The 22,294-nt window shown below is 45.5% G+C and overlaps 1 pseudogene; it reads left to right on the top strand.

The window, feature by feature from the left end:
- The window catches only part of LOC119448770 (Down syndrome cell adhesion molecule-like protein Dscam2), a 235,211-nt pseudogene that overhangs the window by 155,856 nt on the left and 57,061 nt on the right, over positions 1 to 22,294 (top strand).

Genomic DNA, 22,294 nt, shown 5'->3' with positions numbered 1-22,294 from the left:
CAAAACAAGGATTTTATTATAAGACACGCGGTAGTGAGGCATGCCGGATTAAATTTGACCACCTGAGCTTCTTTAGCGTGCAGTCGATGCACAGTACGCGAGCGTTCTTGCATTTCGCCCCAATCAATTGCCGCCATCGTGACTGGGGTCGAATCCATGACCTTGAGCTCAGCAGCGCAACGACATATCGAGTGAGATACCATAGGAGTTGTTCAAGAGAAAGTAAGAAGCACGACAATCCTATCTTGATTTTGCTTTATTGTGGCACCACATAGTTGAATCAAATCAGTTTTACTTTTTAGCGTACGCGTTGGATGGCAATTTGTGCTAAAAGCTACATAATTAGTTTGACGTTCCACAAAAAAAAATCTACAGGGGCGAAAAGAAATATGAACGGCCTTTGGACAGTTAGGAGAGTACAGATAAGAATGAATTGCTCTGCAATTGCTGAAATTAAGAGCAGCGATAGATCCTTATTCCCAGTTCCGTCGTAGTTCGTGACTTAGCACTCATTCGCTGTCACACCCGAGAGCAGAGGGCATCAAATAGAGTAATAAGAAACGCGAGAGTAACACTTATCGCCCATCTGATAGGAGTTGCCAGAAACACACATAAATGATGATCGCAGCCCAGGTAACACTGCGCAGTCAGAATAGAGATGGACGACTTAATCTGGGGTTCGAGAAACCCGCGTGGGAGCAATACCGAGACGTGACCCAGGTTAGGAGGGTTAAAGGAAAAGGAAGTTTGGTAAACGCTGCTAGAGTTTTAATGATATGTGTCTGTCGGGGTACACTCATGTAGTATGCAAGCACACACAGCTTGAAGCACACCTGAGGGAGCACATTTATTCATAGGCTAGCAGGCGCGTTGCCCGTAGCACAGAAACACTTGTCTCTAGGGCCGGGAGTTGTAAACTTGGTCCCGTGGAACTCTAGAGTGCATTGAACAGCATTTTGGAGTTCCACGAGCGGCCAAAACTATATTTTTCATGTATTGCGATGAAATAAGGATGCGACATAATTGTTTTTTTTTTCATTTGTGGGCTGTCCCACATCCAGACTTAGTGCACAGTGAATTGCGTTTGAGCACAGTTGGAATAATGCAAACAAGACCAACCTTCCACTGATTTCGCTAACTTAGGCAAAGTATTATAATGCACAGATTAGGCGATCAACTCTAGCGTGACACCTGAGTGTGAGGGAAGATCACACATAGCCAACACCGGCAAGCTCGCGGCGCATGATGCATGTGAGAGCCACGCTGTAGGGCAATGCACTCGTAATAGTAACATTATGTGATTCATTTTCTTCATTGATCGTTCCTGATGGAAAGCAGCATATTAACAGACCTGCACCGCGGAGATTACCAATTGCAGACGGCCCCCAAGTAAAATACATTTTGTGAATACGTGCCCAGGAGTTAGTCAAGAACGTGGAATGGCGCTTGTTGGAATAATTTTTATGACTAATACGTTAATAAATTGGGTAGGAATCTATCATCGACGCATCTGCGCGTCGCTTCGTATTCTCTTATTCATATTCTCCATATTTCCTGGAACATAAGTAGTAGAGAATGCCATTTATATGAAATCACTATGAACAAACGCGTCATCTGTGTGAGCATATGAATATTGTGCTTTGAAAAGTGATAAATAAATATTGCCTAGCCGTGGTCATCTCCGACCAAGTTCACGAAGCTTTTTTTAATGATTTATTTCAATGAGGTAGTTGGCATCGATCTGTCTCCCTGAATAGCGTTATTTTTACTGACACATTGCTTTGAGTCACTTTTCGTGGACCACTGTCGCGTACAAACTGCCTTTTGAACAGTACTCAATGTTTTCATCGTAGCTCATTCAGTGCCTGCGTGTATGCCTTGTGGGCTGCTATTGTCGGTAACCATAATAAGTATTCGACGAACTAAAATTACTAAATTGGAATTCCAGGGTGCGAAGAGATATTATTCTTTAAGAGAAACAGAAGCGCTTTAGCCAGTTTAGCCAACTCCGAAACAAAGATGTTAGCGCTTCGGTAACCTATCATCTCTATGAGCCATCCCATCCATCCCGTAGCACTTCAGAGTCCCCCATAACGTTTTTATCGCCTACGAAAACATGGCACCTGTTTAGTGTGCTCTATACCCGTAAGGAGGCACTTAAGACTTCTTTTATGTTTGGCATAGATGTTGCTTTCCTTCCCGGTCGTCATTAGTGTCATGCTTTGCGTTCCGTCGCTCGTGTTTTTTTCCTACTCATACACCATCTATTGGCTGAGTTCATATAGCACTTTGTCCATGATCCTCGCTGAGAAGCTTAGGAGCAAATCCTCCACAGATCATGGCCGATCTCGATATTTCCCAGCAGGATCCCTGAAGCGGGCCATTGCTTCCGAGACACCTAGAAGAAATATTGCACCAATGTTTTTTCTACTAGCGGTTTTTCATCTTATGTGCTCGGTAGTTCGCCAAAGGTTCGCGTTGTTTGAAGTTCATAACAACTACTTCAAAGCCTACGTTTTGACACATGCTATATGCTTTTTTTTTCAGAAAGTTCTTGCATCTCTAGCTCTCTGAGCTCTCTGGGGCAACCTTCCTGACCAGTTAGGAGTTTGCTTTTGCATTCGGGCTTTCTATGACTGCTTCGATTGTTGCTCTTCGGCTCACAATGGATACTAGGACAGCCGGTAGCTCACGTTAAACTTTCAGGGCACGCTTGCCTTTCGGCTTACTGCTGCCAGGCGAACGGCTCCTATCTCGAACGCGCCAGGCGCTCTGCACACATGAAGCGCATACAGTGTTCGCGATTGCTTTTTCTTTGTTCGCTCATTTACGCCATCCTTTCATTACTTCTTTTATGGCATTTTCCTTCGTGTTGTCTCTTAAATGCCACACGTATTCCCTGCCACCCTGCACATCTTTTTCTTTTCGTCCTGCTGACCAGTCGTCTTCTGACCTCGTCTCCTGCCAGAAGTTGCTGGGGCTCCGTAATCCTTCATGTCCACTATGCGGTCATGTTTACTTTCGGACTACCGATCAGAAGCGCTACATTGTTGCCTGTATGCCTTCTTCATTTCTTTTTCTCTTGAGTTCCATGTTTCCTCTTTTAAGACAGGGAGAGCGAGAGGCGGCTCAAACTGGCGCCTGAACGCTCGTGTGTGCACATTGGAGGCCGCGAAATGCCTCGAGATTCTTTGACCGTCGTAAAGGCCCGACGTTCTTTTCAGAATAAAGTTTACGACTTTAGCCTCATAATTCGTCTCGCTTTTAGCCTAGCGTTACTCATAAGTGGGACGACAGTCGCGCAAAACGTGTAGCGGCAAACGAAGAAAAATTTACAGGGGTGGAGCTTGAGGGTATGTAGACAGTCCGGCAGGGTTTTAAAATGCTTTCTATTTCCTAGACAAGATACTTAATCAGCCCAACTTCCATGTGCGACCGTTTTGCACTTGCCCAAACGCGGAGGAGAAAAGTGATGGCTTAAGTAAAATTTACAACTGGGTGCTATATTTATTGTATCATTTGAATGTAAGCGCTGCACAAATCAAGTAGTTTAAGGTTTCTATTAGCCAGCTTAAGCTAACACGAATGAGAACGAGGGATTATTTTCAGGAGCGCTGTCGTGAGTGCGCGTTCTACCTCCGTAGCTTTACCTTTATTGTGACTGAAAGGTATCCGCGATTGTATCTCTGTCGTCGTAGTTTCAATGTATACATTTTCATCATGCCTTTGTGTCCGCCAGCTCTGGCCATGAATTCACGGTTGTACACCCGATCGGGGAACTAAAGCTTTATTACTCCATGTTTTGTGGCGTTCAAGAATACTTCGGGCGGCATTAAGAAAATCTCTCTTACGTATATTTCTTGTTTGTGCCTAGCCTAATCATTGGTTGAAAATCTAGCACCTTAAATACTTTATGCAAGGCAGGCCGCGAAAGAAAGACAAAATAATATGATCCCTTTCCTGGTAGTCTTGCTAACTAGTATCTTTCCGAGTTTATTGTGATGTTTTGAAGACACTTTGTAAAACATTCATGCGTATTAGAAAATATCTTCAGCTTGCTGTGATGGTTATTCTGCTGAAATTTTCTAGCGTGCAGCTACACAAGGAAATGGGTCTTTTTTTCTCACGCATTATATCGGCGACACCTGTCCAGCTTCTGTCAATGCAGCGACGTGGCACAGAAAATTGTCCTGCTTTTCAAAGCCTCTCATTCTCCCTAATTAATTTTGAGCCAACGCATTTGATAACACTACACCGTAAAACGCAAGTCGCTACCGAACAGTATAGTAGACGGTTAGTTGCAGGAACGCAAAGCTATTTCAGACCGCCATTGAAGTGCTATTCGAGGACTAGGAGAAGTTTACAAAGAACAGGTTTAGACACTGGACAAACATGATGCCATAAGCTCTCGAGTTATTTTCAGTGAACCACATTGTGTGACATCAAAAAGACATGCTAAGAATGGCTCTTTTTTTATTGACATCGTAGAAGGAGTTGTGTGCGAAACAATATGACGTTGGACACTCCTTACCTTTCGAGCATGTTGTTCCGTTACATATTTACCTGTGTACTTTAGCCTAATATTTTGTATAATATAGAGCGGAAGAACAGATAATGCACACACAGTAACGTGATTGCATACAAGTCAAAACAGCATCACAACATTACAAAGAACATTTCAAACAATACTAACAACACTATCGCATAGCATAGTTGCATCAGAAAAAGACACTGCACGCAAGAATAGGAGCTACAATATGATGTACCATACATCTATAAACTCTTACAAACGACATGCTTTTGTGTAAGTGCTCAAGGGCATCAATAGAGTATAAACAATTGGAGTTATACTTTCGTCATCATATATCGTATATGGGACAAGAATAAGTTCTTAATAACGATCGAAAAAAAAAAAAGCTTCGCCCCAAGCAGTGTTGTGTCGCTCAAATAGAGGACGTATTACACTTCGCGCTCTGAGAAAAATTCTTCGTGATCCTTTGCAAGGAAAGATCATTCTCACGGGTGCTTCATCTTTAAACAGCTGTACTTAGCAAAAACTACTCGAGAACCAGCTCAAGCCAGCCTCTAATGCATGACGCCGCCGCTTTCTTCTTTGTTTTTTCCTTTTTTACTCAGAACCTCTCGCCGTTTACTACATGCAATTCTTCTTCTAACTACACGTGACTCCTCCGTCTGCGTTCCAGTCTCTTATAGTTCTTTGAGCTTCCAAACTGATGCCAAAAAAAAAGCGTTCCTCAATCCTCTTTTGTTCTGTTCTCTTTTTTTTCATTCTTCACTTTTAAGCGGCGCTCTTTCACTCACTCCTTCGAAACTACTGAGGCGGAAACGGTCGTACTCCGCAAAGTCATAAATATTAACTAAACTCGTTATGTCCGCCCAGCTCAAGAGCAGTCCGGCACTGCGCAAACTTTAACGAAGAATTATACGGCCGCTCTCCACGCGTCGTCGCCTTCCCGTGAAGCGGGCGCCACCTATAATCAACGTCACAATGATCCGTAGCCGAACCAAGCTGTCCTCCTTCCTGTTCACAACCGCCCCCTTTTGCACATATCGAAAATAAAATAAACGCAAATTGCAGAGCGCGAACACTTCATTATTCCGAGTCACCCTCGCCCGCTGGCCACATTATTCACTTCTTTTTGTATCCCTCCAGGAGGGCGAAGCTGGATGAGGTATACGAGACATAAAAAAAAGTAAAGCACACAATCGTGCGATCGATAGGCTAATGCACACGACAGCTTAGCCGCTCGATGAAGTTGCAGAGATATTGATGGGCGGTACTCTGCATAATTGCGCTGATGGCGAAAACGTGTTTATCTTGCTTTTCCATGTAATTTTATTACCTTTCCCTAAAAGCCTCACCACGGCTTCAATCCTGGATTTTTTTTTTCCGAGAATGAGACTGCTGCACTGAAATTGTCTTTTTCCTTGTCTGCAGCTCTGTCCGTCCTCGGTGCTTCCAAACTATCCAAAGGTAGCACCACAATTTGCTTAGGATTCATAATATTCTCTATTATATTCCTTCAAGCAGATCAAACAGTGGCTGTAAACTTTATCTATGTACCTCGCAATTATCGTTTTATTATCGTGGGACACGCGTATGAAAGTGGGAGATTTATTTTTCAAGCCTCGAATGGTCGATATTTCTTAACTGTAATTTTGCTGATTTGGTGTCCTGGCTTTTAGCGTTGTCAACACCAGAGCTTTCGTTTATGAGAAACAAGGATACGCAAAGCAAATATAAAATTGACGTTCATCTATTTCCAGCGGGGCAGATTGTTTTGTTGCTCAAAGGCTAACGCACGCACAAATAGTCCATGGTCAAAGGGAACTCAAAAATTCTGTTTCATGCACTGAAGTCAAACAGGCCATTTTTTGAAACGAATGCTATGTGTGTTGTGCCGTTAAAGCGCATACCTTTTTCGCCACGTTTGCTGGTGAGTACCAAACTATGTAGGATCTTCTAACTCCTTATTGTGTGGTACAGCTCTGAACAGGAGCACTCAATAACTATTGCCGCAAGTGTGCCGCCATGTGTGGTGAGAAATATAGAACGGGAGCCTACGTTACGTTGGTCTGGAAAATTCACCAGTGTTCTCCATGTAATAAATGGCAGTGTTGTTGACGTGCGACACGTTTGATTGTGGAAGCCAATAGCCGGTAGAGGCAACTAGAGCATTGTGATAGCACGTTTGCTGTGGTATACAATGAGGGCCCTCTTATTATATATATATATATATATATATATATATATATATATATATATATATATATATATATATATAAATCTTCCTACACCGGTCGAGTTCCATTTTTCCTTTTTCAAGGACCGCATTCCTATCTTCAGACATTTTTACTGTGAGTGCTGAGGGTATCTTTGTTTCTTTTTTGAAGACATGTAAACTAAAATTGATATCATAGCACTGTACACCTGTAAAGGGTGCACTGCCGTAGATATAGACATGCTAAGGCAAAGTCGCTGTAAGGCACACTTTTTGGAAATTGAGCGAACTTCCATTGAGAAAGCCAGACTTGCGCGACGCATTAATGTCTTGAAGGTGGCTTCAGCGGTTCCGACAAGACGCGAAAGTTTGTCACAGAGTTCGTAAAATTGAGTGTATGAGGGTAATTAGAGTCTATATAATCTAAAATTGACACCATTACACTGTACCCCTGTAAATGTGGTACTGTCGTAGATACAGAAAAGCTGAGGCAAAGCACCGTACGGCACACTTTTTGGAAACTGAGCGAAATTTCGTTGAGAAAGCCAGGCTTGCGCGAGCAATGATGTCTGGAAGGCGGCTTCGGTGGTGCCCACAAGATGCGTAATTATCGCAGAGCTGGTGAAATTCACAGTACGGGTTTAATATCGCCAATACAATCTAAAATTGGCAAGATGGCACTGTACCCCAAGTTGCCGCACGGCAGACTTTTTGGAAATTGAGCGAACTTGCTTTGAGTAAGCCGGGCTTGCGCGAGGCAATAATGTCTAGAAGGCAGCTTCAGCGGTGCCCACAAGATGCGGAAATTAGTCACAGAGTTGGTAAAATAAGTGTATGAGGGTAATTAGAGTCCACATAATCTAAAATTGACATTGCACTGTATCCCTCTAAAGGGTGCACTGCCGTTGTTATACACATACTGAGGCAAAGGACACCGTACGGCACACTTTTTGCAAATTGAGCGAAATTGCATTGAGAAAGTCAGGCTTGCGCGAGGCAATAATGTCTTGAAGGCGGCTTCGGCGGTGCCCACAAGATGCGAAAATTAGTCGCAGAGTTGAAAAAATACCTGTATGGGTGTAATTAGCGCCAATATGATATAATACTGGCATTCACTGTACGCCAGTAAAGGGTGCTCTGCAGTAGATATAGGCATGATGAGGCAAAGTCGCCGTATGGCAGACATTTTGGAATTTGAGCGAAACTTGCTTTGAGTAAGCCGGGCTTGCGCGAGGCAATAATGTCTAATAGGCAGCTTTTGGAGTGCCCCCAAGATGTGAAAAATACTCGCAGAGTTGGAAAAAGAATGTCGCAGCTTCACCAGAAAGGCGAAGCATCAATTGCGATAGCAAATTAGTAGAGAGGTAAACGGAGTAAGGATAGTAGTTTTATCAGCTGTATAAACTTGGATATGTAGCAGCACCAGCAACGCGTAGAACTGTTGTCTATGGCGTCGGCGTTTTTCCCGCGTTCACACTGAACGTGCGCGGCGTTGGTGACTGTTGCTGTTTCCTTTGGCGGCGGCTCGGAGGATTTCGACGAGCTCAGAACGGGGCACGCGTCGTGCAGCGTCGGAAGTCTTCACCACCTTCTCGCCTCGCAACGTTTTTATATAAATACGCATTTGATGGCCCAGCTAAACGTCGCCTCCCCTCCCTCCTCCCGTCCCCTCACGGCCTTTCGCGTGACGGAAGAAGTCGCGTTTGCTCTCCGCCGTGCGTTCGCTCCCCATGAAAGCGCGCGTCCCTGGCTCGCTTTCACTCGCACATACAGTATACGGCGCGCGGCGACGATTTCATCACCGTTGAACTTCGTACAGAACCTTACGGTGACAGCGACTGCGATGGCGACGGCGACAACGACGCTGACGGCAGAAATTCGCTTGGAGTGTCCATATAATTGCTATCGCAATAAAATGACTGTACGGGTGTAATTAGTGCCAATGTAATCTAATATTGGCATTGCACGGTACGCCTGTAAAGGGTGCTCTGCCGTAGATGTAGACATGCTGAGGCAAAGTCACCGTACGGCAGACTTTTCGGAAATTGAGCGAACTTGCTTTGAGTAAGCAGGGATTGCGCGAGGCAATAAAGTGTTTTAGCTGAGCGCTTGCTGTCCGCTCCGCTCAGACCAGCATATGCTAGCAAATGTCACAAAACCGCTTAGCGGGAATGCTATTGCGCTTGCGCACAACGCTCTGACAGGCAGCGGAATGAAGACCGCATCCCTCGCTCCGCTACAAAGCCGACTGAGCGGAGGGTTACAGCCTGTCTACTTGGCTTCTTCGTCGTTTTGCAGCCGAGTTGATAGCGTGTCGCTCGCGTCTCGGCAAGACGCGCTTATCAAATGCGAAATCTACGCAATTCCCTGAAATATCTCAGAGCGTGAAATCTGAGCGGAGCGTAGCGTAAGCGGCGCTCTGCTAAAACTGCCTAATAATGTGTGGAAGGTGGCTTCAGCGGTGCCCACAAGATGCGAAAATTAGTCGCAGAGTTAGAAAATGACTGTACGGGTGTAATTAGCACCAATGTAATCTAAAAAAATTGAAGGACACTTTGTAAATTACAAAGTGTGTTCGGCGAAAGCCTGTGCCTCTTCGACTGACTAGCGCCGCATGCCCATTCGCTCATTCTTCTGCTCGAGTTTGGTATCGGTGGAATTCACATTCTTGGGGCGCTTCTCCAAACCGCTTGCCGTGGAATCACCACCGGGCCGCTTGGGAGCCGTACGACTAACTCGACTGCTGCAACGAGGCTTCTGACGAAGAAGCGTTCATTTTCTTAAGTTTCTGTGCGCAAACAAACAGGGACGAAGAAAAGAAGAAGCGTTGCTGCGCGCACCGCTGTGCCATCACGTGATTGCTGAGAGAGGTAAGGGGGAGAGGCCACAGTTGTGGCGGCGCTTCTGTTGCTATGAGCCGCTGTGCCATCACGTGTTTGCTGAGAGAGTGTGAGGGGGAGAGGCCACAGTTGACACCGTTGCAGGGCACGGACGGACGGATGGTTGGACGCCGCGAGTATATATGAGGCATTAAAGGCTTTCGCCTTAATATTGGCATTGACTGTACGCCTGTAAAGGGTGCTCTGCCGTAGATATAGACATGCTGAGACAAAGTTGCCAAACCGCAGACTTTTGGGAAATTGAGCTAACTTGCTTTGAGTAAGCCGGGCTTGCGCGAGGCAATAATGTATAGAAGGCGGCTTCAGTGGTGCCCACAAGATGCGAAAATTAGTCGCAAAATTGTTAAAATTAACTGTGCGGTGTAATTAGCGCCGATATAATCTAAAATTGACAACGCACTGTACCACTGTAAAGGGTGCACTGCTGTAGCAATACACATACTGCGACAAAGCCACCGTACAGCCCACTATATGGAAATGGAGCGAGTTCGCTTGCCCTAAGCAGTGCTCGAACGAGTCAATGGTGTGTGAAATGCAGCATCGGGGTTGCCCACAAGAAGCGATATTTAGTTGCAGAGTTGCTAAATTTAACTGTATGGGTGTATTCAGCGCCAATATATCGAAAAAAAAGCACATTGCACTGTACCCCTGTAACGGGTTCACTGCCGTAGATAAAGAGAGGTTGAGGCAAAGCAACCTACAGCGTTATTTTGAGAAATGGACCAAGTTCGCTTTGACTAAGCAGGGCTGGCACCAGTCAATGGTATCTGCGGCTTCGGTGGTCGCTACGAGATGCTAGAATTAGTCGCATAGTTGGTAAAATTGCAAGACCGTAGAGGCTTGGGCTAGTCGGTACATACTCGAAAGGGAAAAACAGCGCGAAAAAACACGACAAGAAGACAAGAAGGGGGACACACACCAGCGCTGGTGAAATTAACTGTACGGGTGTAATTAGCGCCAATATAGTAAAACGTTTACCACATTGTAGCATAAACTGCATTATTCCCGGGATAAAACCACCTGGTGTCTTGGTAAGACAGAATTAACGAAAGGCTCGGCCAAATGTCCACGCCAAGGAACGCATTGTCAGCCTAATTGCGCCTGGAATATGATACGAATAAGATACGAAATTAGTGAATAAGGACAATGAAAACGAGACAAAAGAGACAGATAAGGCAGATAAAATCAACATTTCTTGATCAAACCATTTGACTCACGAGATACCTTCTGTTTTTTAGCGTCGTCACTAGGTCGACCCTCTCATTTTTAGGTCTCTACTTGGCGGAAGCCGTGTTTTTCGAATAGCTGTCACTGGAAAAAAAAAGATTGCAGTAGTTGAAGTTGAAGAAAAAAAAAGAGACACGCACCAACGTCGCTATTCCTTACCAAGATTGTGGATGCTTTCTGGAGCTAAGCGATACAACCATTCTAAGAAAGTATTGAAACCATAAAACACGTGAAATCTATGAAACACAGAAGCCGCACTGTGGGTCAGCACACCATCAATTATTCTGCTTGACGAAGAGGGGGAATTTTCGGATGGTTGTCCACGCGCGCGGCTTGGCTGTGGAAATTTAATCTATATTTATTCATTCAAAAGTAGCCCTAAAGACCATTGGGGGAGGAAAAAAACACGGGGAGGGAATACAATAAAAGAGCGGTTCACAAATGAACAAAAAAGAAACAACAATAATATATCGCAAGATGATTACAGGATATAAGTGCTGCAGCAAAACCAAACGTTTGGCACGATATATCAGAATAAAATTACAAAATGGGTGGCAATGGTGAGAGTCATCTAGTAACATATCAATAAGCACGCAAGTACAACCAATTTATAGATGCATAATATGGCTAAAGATGAATGCTACATTACACAACTGCTCAATAGTTCCTGATATTTAGTAAACAAATGCTAACTTGCGATGCGCGATGGTAGATTATGCTAGGCAGTTGTGGTGGGAGGTATGAATACATGGGCGGAATACGACGTGCGACAAGGGATTCGTATGACTTAACATGAATAAGTGCGCCACGGAAGGATAGCCAGGTGGGGGGGGGGCTTAGATATCCATCTGGAAGAATTGAATGCTAGTATACTTAAGAAATAGCGAACGGTGAGTAATTTCACGGCAATATCATCTGATACAACTTGACACGAATTGATATCACTTGATACGATTTGAAACGAATTCACTGGTAATGCCGTCGAGATTTCGTTTACATTTTGTGTATTTATATTCCGTGTCCAGCTTGAAATAAACTTTATTTCGAAGGTCAGTGCGGGGTCGCTTGTGTTCTTCCTTGATTGCCCTCTCATTCGCGCTGTGTGTTGTCCCGTCATGCATGCGTTAACGCTCCAATTTCCTGTCAGGTACGTCCTCGTTCGCGCCGTAGTCCTGGAGTTGATATTTCAACAAAATAAACACGAAGAGGTATGACGTAGCCAGGAACCTATAAAATACCGACGTGAGTAATTCACGGTCGTGAAGCATAAAACAAAACATGCTTGCCAGACCAGGCTTGCGACAACCTCTGTACAGCTCCTGACCTTCTTTTCTCATGCACCTGGGATCAGCGGCATCCTTCTTGCTTTCTGTGTTTTAACAGCGGAGCTGTTTAAGCCGACCGTCAGTCCGTAACGCGTTAACAAAAAAAAAAAAAGAAAGAAAAAACTCGCTGAGCGATGAGTCACCTGGGTTGCCTAGCAACACCCCTCGCTGAGCAGTGTGTGCTTCGCCTCCTCTCCGTGCCGTGCACATGCTGCCTTGACATGGGACGTTAAGGAGAGGGAAGGAGAGCATGCGCGCTGGGCAAGCTATGCTCGGGAGAGAGAAAGAGAAAATGAGAGCGAGAGAGAGAGAGAGAGAGAGAAAGAAATTGTAGCACCACCAACTAGGCTACGCGCAGAGCTGTTGCCGATGCGGTCCGCGTTTTCCCGTTTCCCCGCGTTCGCGCCGAACACACGCGGTGTCCGTGACTGCAGCAGGCGCCTCTGGCGGCGGCTCGGCAGCCACCAGCCACGCCCCGGAAAGTGTGGAGGCGCAGCTCGGGCGTGACGTCCCCGGGGAGACAAAGCTCGGAGCCGCCGTGACGGCGGCAGAACTCTCGTTTTACTCTGTGGCGAGTACATGTAGCCTTGACATGGGACGACCAAAGAAGATCCCGACACCCGAAGAAGAAGCCGCTTATCTTGAAACGCGTCACGCGGCCAAACGAGAATCGGCGCGTTGGTGGCGAGCCGATTCGAAATACTGTGCCTAGGAGCAATTAGCATTTCCTAGCAAAACTTAGCCAAGCCTAGTAAAACCTGGAAGAAAAGCAAGGTCGATTACAAGCTCCGCTGTTTACTCCCGCCTTGCACCACTAGTGCTAGCTGCCCACGTTTTTTTTTCTATCTATATATATATGGATGTGAGCCTCCTTGTTCATCTTTGTTTGTTTTCTTTTTTTTTGACATACATCTTGCGTCACTTCTTAGGTCAGTTGGAACCCACTTGCTGCTTTTCACACACAGCAGCTTGCGCAAAAGGACGAACGCCATAGCGAGAAAAGGGACGCGACGCTATTCCGCAGAAATGTGAATGGTAGCTGAAAGAAGTGACCCACTGAGATTGGACAGCCGCCTTTGGCGCGGCCCTTTAAGCCTGTTTTTCTTACAGATTATCGCCGGCTTAGGAGTGCTGTGTCGCATTTTTGGAGCCACTGTGAAAGGTGATCGTGCTCGAACAACAGCATCAACGCGACGTGCATGTTGCATGGTATTTTTGCGATTTGCCTTGAAAAAATATCGCCCATAACGGCTGCTGTTGTCGATCGACTTTGCTTTTTTCATTATTCTTTCTTAACTGATATCACGCACGAGTCTCATCAGAATCGCTTTCTTTTATCTTGCCTTCGCAGTTATCCAGCAAGAGTACGAGGTGAACGTGCACGATGGCTTTGCCACCAGGGGTAGCACTGCCGTGCTGACCTGCCAGATTCAGCCGGCTGCGGCCAAGGACTACACGAGTGTGCTGTCATGGCTCAGAGACGACAAGTACCTCATCACGGCCGAAAGCCAGACACAAGGTCAGTTTAAAATAAAGCCTTGAATTTTTACGTGAGTTGTAATCAACTGCCCAAATTCACCTGCAGAAACAAATGGCTTGACGGAATATTTTCATTTGATGTGAGGTTTTCTTCGTGTTACGACACGTTTCATTTTCCAGGCGTGCTCTGGTTTGCTCTAAGTAAAGTCTACAGATACATGGGTCAGGTGTAGTTCCAGGTGTGACTGTAGATCACGTGCGAATTATCCCCTCAAGTAAGTGTACAATCATACGGCTTTGCAGCAAATGACGATTGGTTTGTGGCACTGGCACTGTTATACAATCCGGTGCAAGGCACCGACCCCTGTCATGAATTGGTCAGTCGGCACTTGCGCCTAGGAGAGCAGGAAATTGAAAGTTGCACGTTCGGTTACAGTCTTTAATAGTGGACTGCAATGTACTGTTTGGATGCATGGCTCGTAGCGATGTATGTTCTTTGATTTGCATATAATGCAAATTGGAAGCGCCCTAGTTTGACGTAAGCGTCACACCGAAGAAAATAAGTAATATGCAAAACAGCGTAAACCTCATAACTCTAAAGCAAGGAACACAGAAGAAGTGGAATCTTGAAATTGGGCCGCAACCATCGGAGAAAGATTCTCAGCCAAGAGATAAGTTCTCGGTAAACCTGGTGAAATATGCTGTGGTGACACTTACTCGTTATTTCACTTCATATAAGTTATGAGGCATGTGATTACCCTTGACCTGTCAATGCTTCAGGGATAGGCCCATGTGACAGTCATCATTAAAACCCTTCCAAAGACGCATATTGCATGCACTGGTAACAGAAATGTCGTATCTTACATCACACTGCCTCCGGGGTCGGTACAGTTTAAGCGACCAGATAACTGTATAGGCAAAGTGGAATGGAAAAGTGACAGAATGCTTCGCTTTATAAAAGCGCTAAGTGTTACAGCAATGGCCAGTGGAGTCTTCGAGTGCAGGTACATAGATCTGCGCCGCAAGAGAAAGGGTCTTTCATGGAGGATGACAAAGATGGCAATAATGCACAGAAACATGTTGCATACACGCACAACATTTCGCGGGCGTAGCTACACCGTGTCTGGAAAGTGGTAACCATTCTGCGATGATAACGCTCTATGTAAACAGATGCGTGCATCGAAAGAAATAATGATAGCGATGACTTAAATGAAACCCAAGCGTACTCACTATAGTCATCGCTACACTTGCTGGCAATAATGATGTGATCGGCAACAAGTGCGCAGTGGACATTGCGGCAGGTATAGTACAAGAAACGCGAATCATTCTTTTGTACCTGGTGCAACGTGATTACAGATACGGTAATCCGTAATTTGACGCAGTATGGGTAACCGTGACGTCCAACCAACATGTGCATCTGCTGAATTGCACCAGACTTTCGCGGAATAACTCGTTAATAACAAAACAAGACACAACTCCGTGAACGAGTAGAATCTCTTTCCTATTGAGTCTGCCGTTGTACGGTCATTGGCAGGAACTAGACGCAAGAGTTCTAAATTAAGATTCAGCAGCTTACACAAAATTGGAAGGGATACCTAGCAACAGTACACTCAGAAAGACAGGTTACAATTTTGCTTAATTGTCACTATTACATAATATTGCAATACCTGATCGCACGATTAACAAGGACGCTAAAGACATCCGATTTCCCGTTTTGCGTTTTACCGCTTCAGTGCTACAGCCATTAAAAGCTCAAATCATTATTTGCGTTACCGGTCCTTTCAATGCCACTTCCTCATCGTCCCTATACGGCGAACAACAAGAGCACCTTGCCCATCGCAGGAAATCATGCTCATGCCTCCACAGCGATGTGCAACTGGGAGCCACGCGCACTGACCGCTACCCTATCTTATTGACTTGTAGCTAGGGAAATTTTGCTTTTTCTGACAATTTTGCATGGTGGACGATTGAACTTGTTCTGCTTATATTTCTTGTGGTATGTTGTTCGCAGTGTAATTTATGCTGCCGACCTTGTTTTCTCAGAACGCTATTACCTATGGTAAGTGACCATGATGTTGCAAACCGATGGTTTGTCTCTCCCTATGCGAAGTTAGCACTGACTTTTCTGTCGAAAGGGTCGGCGAACCGTCTTCGCCAGCAACAGCGTAGTTACCTGATCCAATGAGCTAGAATACACGCAAATAGAATTTAGGTTTTTCGCGCGACTACACACATGCCAAAGCGAAACTGAGCCTATGTTCTCGCTTTTAACGAGCCGCCCTAAAGGCTACGCTTCACACTGTGGAATTACTATGTTCATCTATATATGCGTCTCGTGATTAAGAAGAAAGAAGGAAAGAAAAAGAAGGAAGACGCATTTGGAAACTTCAACACAAGAGCATTAATCAAGCGCAAAGTAAACGGAAAGTAATTCAGCAAGAAGGAGAAGAAGGCGGTCCGTGTGCATTCGGAAACCTAAAATGAAACATCAAACAAACGTGCCGTCCACTGCAGATGTTTGAGCCGGCGCTGAGCGCACACGCGTCGCCGGCAGAACTAGCCGGAAGCAAATAAAAGCAAGATGGGATGGAGAGCCACGGGAAGCAGATTCAGCCGAAAGAAGAGCGAGAATACAAAAGAAAGAAATGAGAGGGAGGGAGCAGCGTTGATGAAGGGTTAAAAGTAGCACGCAGAGAAATGAGAGCAAGCGGGAAAGGGAAGAGATTAGCTCGGCATCGCACCGGTTGTCTCTCATCGTGCTTCAGCTGCTCGCTGCCGAAGCGGCGAAAGGCTGGAGCCACTTAAGCGGATACACGGTGGGGCGTGTACGTGACGCGTTTGGAAGAAAGCAAGAAACGCGCTGCGAAATTACGCTTCCGCGAGCGTTTTCGCCGAGGCGCGACTGAAAGAGCCGGCGGAAAAAAAAAAAGTTAAGGTGAACCAGGAAAGTTTAATATTTCGAAATTGTGGTACATAACGCTTCATGTTCCGCACTTTAAGTAGATTTCTTTGCTCGGCAAGATTAGAGGATGGAAGCGCGCGAGTTTGAGCGGGTGTTCGCGTTCCTGTCACGTTCCAAAGCTGTTCTTTTATACCTGTCTGATTCTGTTTTTTTTTTCTTTTTTGGATTGTCTTTTATAGACAAAAATGTGAAAAGGCAGTAAGATAGATTCTATCTACCCTGTACTCGGCTTCGCGTAAGGTGTAGGAATAAAATGTGCCCGTCGGTCGCAACTTTGGTAAATACGCGTGGTACGGCAAACGCTGTCTCCAAAGTCATTAAACAGAATCATAATTCAACTGTGCAGTAGTCATTGCCATTTTTGTTTACGATGTCTTTACTGCTGAACAAGTGCAGTGAAAGTTGGTTAGATTTAATTCTTGCCTTTTGCGTGCCAAAACCACGATCATAATATGAGTCGCGTCGTAGAGAAGGACTTCGGATTAGTTGATACAACCCGTGGATCTTTCACGTACAGCCTAATATGAATACACAAGCACTTTTGCATTTCGCCCCCTTTGAAATTCGGCTACCACGGCTGGCATCGAACCCGCGCAAAGTGCCGGTCAAAAGTAGGTCAGCATTACATATTTGTCACAAAACCGACATTTATGGTAATCACGTGCCAGACTCACCCTCTAATTTAATGCAAGCTAATGGCATACCACTTTTACAGGCACGAAGGCAAACATTTAGATTCCAATTTCTTTCCGAACTTCTGATTAACAAGCTAGCTCTAGATCTATCACTGTATTTATGACCCTTAACTAGCAGGCCCGCCCGACACCACCAACAAAATGCGCTGACGCTATATTTTGCTCGCACTGACCTGTTTAAATTTGCTTAAATTTTAAGGACCATACATGATTGAAATTGCCTTACTGAGGCAAGTGATTGAGAGTTGCCATTTTTTTTTCCTGCATCGGTATTGCTCTTTTTTTTTTTGCTATGTGTTTTGGATTTTGCTGCTTTATTTGTATTTGTATTGTTCACCCTGCTTGGACCTTGAGTCCTCAGTATTGAATGAATGAATGAATAATAAATAAATAAATAAATAAATAAATAAATAAATAAATAAATAAATAAATAATAATTAATAATACAAGTAAGAGAACGGAGTCCGTGTAACAAACTTCCTAGGTAAATAGTAAATAATCTGTTCTACCACAATTCCAAGACCTTGCAGATTCTATGGTAGCTGAAATTTCCTGCTAGATGTGATCACAGAAGGGGGAGGAGGGGATTACATTCCTGTGATATGCCTAGCAGAGTTAGTTGAGGCAGAAAGAAAGGTGATGTAAAATGGTGTCCGTACGGTCAAAATCGCATACCATCTCGAAAAAAGAAAAGGCACCACATGACAGAGCTCTGTAATGATCGAGTACGATGACCATTGCTGTGAAAAAACACCAGAGAACGAGGCAGTATGCTGAGTGTAGCAAGAGATTCCCAGAGCTAAGACTCCGTCGTGGTAAAAAAATCCGTAGCCCCTCCCCTGTCGAGGAAATGGGGCTAAGCGAAGCTTGTGTTTTTTTCGGTGTTCAATTCTGCACTTTCGAACACATGCTCTGGCGGTGTCCCTCGTTACGGGACCACGATAATCTCACCACGGAAGAAGAGTGGGTGGAGGCGCTCAAGAGCTCCGACCTCACCGCTTAGCTACGGGCTGTTCAGAGGGCCCACGACGCGGCGGTCAGGCACAGCCTGCCCGTCCCAACGTGGGAGCGGCCCGCGGTGGCTCCTTCCCTGTAAGGGGTTCTCGGAGTCGCTCCTCAGGACCTAAAATAAAGTTCACTGCCTGCCCGCCTGCCTCCGAACGAATTGCACTGACAAATACCACGTTGTGCTCGAACCACAACCGGTCACACGCACTGTAGCTGGCTCCGAAGTTTCGGTTGAGAAAATTGCGTTGAAACCTGGCCGTCGCACCGGGGAAGTTTATGCTAGCGTTGCTTAGGCGTGCACCACCGTTGTCGGGTTCCTGCAGGGGCAAGACGACGCTGACGTTCGGCCTCAACATCGCGCTCCCGCAACGCGGGGTCCGCGGCTTTTCGCTGACGTTTCGCCTGGGCTTCGGAAACCCGCACGCTAGAATAGGCACGTCGACGACGAGCACTTTCCCGAGCGCGTTTAATCTGAATGGATTTCCTTAAAATTGTTTCGAAATAAATATGTTCGTCACGTCAGACAATGAATGGCTCATACCCCCCTAAACAATGGCTCATACCCCTGTAAACGTGGCATCCCCATTGCGACGAGAGAAAGAGATCCGAAATTCTACGCTGGAATGATTAGCGGCAACGCAGCCAGCTGTGGAAGCGGGACACGAACGCGTGCTGAACATGGGCACGAGCGCAAACCGAGGGGCCCCAACGAGCCAGCTGCGGAAGAAGACGACGACGCTCGAGCTAATGCTGATGATGATAATTTTGTGCGTACATAAACGCCACCGAAATCTGTGACTTATAACTAGCTTCGCTTGAAGAAGCCTAAGGCGAACAATTGTAATATTAACCTACATTCGTAGGCGCAGCTTCTCGAAAAGCAGTAAGTTTCGCCAGTACGTATAAGTCCTCTTGTGCTTCTGTCGTAAAAAGCAAAAAAAAAAAAAAAAAAAGGCTGACATCCTACATTTAGTTTTGATATAACGCGACGTTACAATCGTACCATGAACACAGACGTACATATTAATTACCGTTCCTTCTCTTTGTTTCTCCAAACACCCGTGTTACCGTGATCGCGCACTGCAGATTAAACGAGATTTATCTCGAGTTAGAGCTATATGACACGGCACTTCCTGTTGTTAAGTGGTTGCATGGCATCAAACTTGCATACTGTATTAAAGTTGTAGAAGGTAAACCGACGGCGCTCACTACATGCATTACCAGCTACACTACTCCATTGGTGTTCAGCGTAATAAAAGTACTTCAAGTCAGCGAAAATGTGCAACGTCGGGCGAGGCTACCAAATTGCCGAATATAAATGCCAGATGGGAAACTTGTTGCGTTGCTTACAGGACTTCACAAAGACCTATAAATTAGACAGAGAGAGAGAGAGAGAGAAAAAAAGAGCTTAATCAGAGGACACATGGAGAAGTTGGCCTGAGGAGCGTACATCTGGCCTTCTACTGCTCAAGGAATAACAGTCCTATGGATCACTCAGAAAAGCAGAGGAACATGAGTATCGCGGATGAAAAAAATTCTGGAGAGGCACTTCAGACTGCTTACGTGTGGGAATGCGAAAGCATTATACCGTTTGTAGACCTCGCAACGTCATGAACGCGCTCATTATAAACGCTCATGACATGGCGCCACCTCCCATACTGATTTCTTGCGCCATCATGTGCCCGATGGCGCACGCACTGGGCACACCTTTAGTGATATAAAATCGTGGAGCAGCCGTGGCGTTGTGGAAGCGGGCTCGTCTCGCATCCTGCAGGCCCGAGTACGAATCCGACCGAGACCGAAATGTACCAAATTTTCTTTCGAAAGCCATTATTTACTTTGTTTAGAGGAACCTCCCTAGTAAATATTACGGCAGTTTTTTGTACCATCTTTCGGTCACGCCGATGCCGATGAATTTTCGCGTGATGGGGCACATAATGCTTTCGCAATATTATACAATGTGGTAAGCATCTGCTGTCTGGTCTGTTCTATTCGATCAGTGCCCCTAGTAATTGCTCAAGAACACAAACACTATGCGCACATTATATGCCAGTTTTTTTTTTGAGCGGTATAAAATTTAAAAAAAACTAAAATTGTCTCTGGTAGATCACACAATTCTTACCCTAGAGCCAATTACTCGATGAGGGAGAGACAGAACAAAAGGGGAAAAGCAGGAAGGTTAACAAGAGGGGAAGGTCTGGTTTGCTACCCTACGCTGGGGAGAGAGAGGAGGGGGAGGTAAAGTGACAGGAAAGAAGAGATAGAGAAAGAAAGCGAACACAGATGCACGATCACAGTCGGTCACTGTAACCTCATACAATCACGGCACAGCACTGCATTAAGGCGTGTAGGGAAGAGCTCATGCGAGCCTACACAATGAAAGAGCGAAGGATTGCATAACAAAAGGAACGTCGTGAGCGGTTGACAACACACACCGGAGGAAGGTTGGGATAGAAGGAGAGAAGGCTTTTTAGCACGCGAAAGGGTGCAATAAACGTTGCTACTCCCTTCGCGACGGCTCCATTTGACTGCAGAACTGTATGCGCTGTAGCAATGAAAACGTAGCACCCCATCTCTGAGCCGACAGAAAACAGGAGATAAGAGTACGTGAAATGCGTCGCACTAGGACGGAGGACTGTAGACCGGGAGGCGGTGCCACGCTGAGCCCATTTGGTCAGGACTGCTAGGCCTAGGAAAGTTGTGAGTGTGGACGACATCCTTGTATGGAAATTCTGGAAAGTCTGAAGCACAAAGAGCCCACCTAGCCAAATAAGTGCGGAGGGCAAGGCAAACTAGGCTGTTGCACTACGGGCTTTCAGCCAGCAGAGCAAGCGAAGAGGACATGGCTCCACTTGCAGCATACTTGACATTAATTAGGGACTGGTTGTAATGCTTCATAATAAGTAAGTATATTCGAGCTCCTTTCGTGTGTACCTGCGTTATATTGGAGACTTGCGCTGGTGCTCTGCTGAAGATTCGGCACGTTTTTTGAGTGATTTGAAAATGACTGGCACAGAGAACTTTTTTCGATGCTCCTTCTCTGTCGACGGTTACAATATTCATAACCATTTTCACTGCAAGACAGCTTTTCTGGGCTCATACGAAGTTGTTTCTTTGAGAAAATTTTGATTGCCTGCGCGCAAGTATATGGGTGCCACACTGAAGAGAGCTCGTTTCTATATGCGTGTTAGGGCAAAATTACGCTGAGCCGCCACAAGAAACCTTGTGCGGCACTTGGTTCCCACCTGGTGCGCAAGGTACTTTGGTGGCAGCGCAGGGTACTGGATAACGTGTTTTGTACACCAGGCCCTATACAATCTTAATTTCAGAATGTTTTTAATTTGCGTTGCAATTACTTGAATATTAAATGCACCACTCTACGAGAGTTTTCACTTATATGGGAACACTAAGGCTGTCACACAATATACTGTATAGGACGTACTTTGGCATCAACTCGCTGATCCACTGAAACAAGAGTGGCTTTTAAGCACAATTAATACTGTGGAGCCAATACGGTTTAAAATAAGGCGCCGCAATGTCTGGCTAAATGCTTTCAGTCACTTGCCATGCGTAGTGGCGCAAGGAAGCTTTTTATGCAACTGGCAAGGCCAAGAACCAAACTTGAAACTTTCCGATTTTGTGTTTGGCGCTACATATAGAAACAGTTCAGTGATGAGTTTAGTGGCAGGAAGAATGCATCGGCTTTGCAGTCATGCCAACACCATTTTAATCTAACGGCACGAGGGAGAGAATGAATTGCTAATATGGATGAAGTTGCAGAAAGTGCGCTTCATCTGAGGCTGCTTGAGAATTCGCAAGCTGAAGGCTGCAAGCATTCGCACCTTTGGACACACTTTAGAAGTTGCTGGCGAATATGGTGCGAAAAGTCTCGTTGTGTAAGGTCCATTTCCGAGTGTGTCATGAGCGGCCAGTATTCTTTGTGTGCATTGTAAGT

This window comes from Dermacentor silvarum, chromosome 4, assembly GCF_013339745.2.
Source record: "Dermacentor silvarum isolate Dsil-2018 chromosome 4, BIME_Dsil_1.4, whole genome shotgun sequence".
Taxonomy (NCBI): domain Eukaryota; kingdom Metazoa; phylum Arthropoda; class Arachnida; order Ixodida; family Ixodidae; genus Dermacentor; species Dermacentor silvarum.
The sequence above is the reverse complement of the archived record's forward strand: the minus strand, read 5'-3'. Positions and strand labels throughout refer to the sequence as shown.